Raw genomic sequence first — 1203 nt, 5'->3', positions numbered from 1 at the left:
CTCCCCCTCTCCCATGTCCCCCCAGAACCATCGGTCCCATTGTTTTCTCCTCCAGATTGTTTATCCCACCTATTTTACCTAGATAAACATGCAGAAATAATAATATGCACAAAAACAAGACAGAGCAAAACAAATGCAACATACTGGCATGAAGTAGGGAAGCAACAGAGAGGTCTGAGGGGCCGGCCCCAGTCCCAACTACGTGGACAGTCTCCCGTCCCCTCAGAAGAATTCACTTCTGAGGACAGCACTGAAGCTATAGTTCAGGGAGAGGACATGTCTGGTCAGAGCACATGGGCAGAAAAGAAGGGGGAGGAAGAGAGAGTGAAGCACATCCTGGCCCAGCAAGCCCCAAGGACATTATTCCTGCTCAGAGCAGTCAATGCACAATAGGGCCAGCCCCACCACAAGACATGACATCCCTCACTGACCCATAGTGCTACAGGGGACAACACTGGAGACAAAGTGCAGGAATTGTGCCCGATCTGACCCCACCACACTGAGGCGAAACACTAAGGATATGCAATAGAACAGCAAGGGGAGCAGAGCAAGGGAGTCCCCAGGGAATACCAAAAATAGACTTTGGGGCCAGGGCTTGGCACCCCATCAGACTCAACAGGAAAACACTCCTAAAGGCCAACAAACTGCCCTTGAACTAACTATAGACTTTTCTTTGTTGTTGTTGTTATTGTTGTCATTGGCTTTTTGTTGTTTTGTTTTCTTTTGTTGCTTTGTTTTGCTCTATCTTGTTTTTGTGCGTGTTATCATCTCCGCAGGTCTGTCTAAATTTGATAGGCTGGATGAACAATCTGGAGGAGAAAACTACAAAATCAACGGTTCAGTGGGGACATAGGAGAGGGGGCGGTAGGGGGAAAGGAAGTGGTGTTAACAAACCCAGGGACAAGGGAATAACTAGTGATTCAAATTGGTGATGAGGAGGGTGTAGGAGGCCTGGTAGGGTGTGATCAAGGGTAATGTAACTGAAAGGAACTACTGAAATCCTAATGAAGGCTGAGCATGATAGTGGGACAAGAGGAAAGTAAAAGGAAATAGAGGAAAGAACTAGGAGGCAAAGAACATTTATAGAGGTCTAAATAAAAGCATATACATATGTAAATATATTTATATATGAGGATGGGGAAATAGATCTATGTGCATATATTTATAGGTTTAATATTAAGGTAGCAGCTGGACATTGGGCCT

This window comes from Echinops telfairi, unplaced genomic scaffold (assembly GCF_000313985.2).
Source record: "Echinops telfairi isolate 266 unplaced genomic scaffold, ASM31398v2 ScPeMD7_70;HRSCAF=299, whole genome shotgun sequence".
In the NCBI taxonomy this organism is placed as follows: Eukaryota; Metazoa; Chordata; class Mammalia; order Afrosoricida; family Tenrecidae; genus Echinops; species Echinops telfairi.
Note: the sequence above shows the minus strand (reverse complement) of the source record.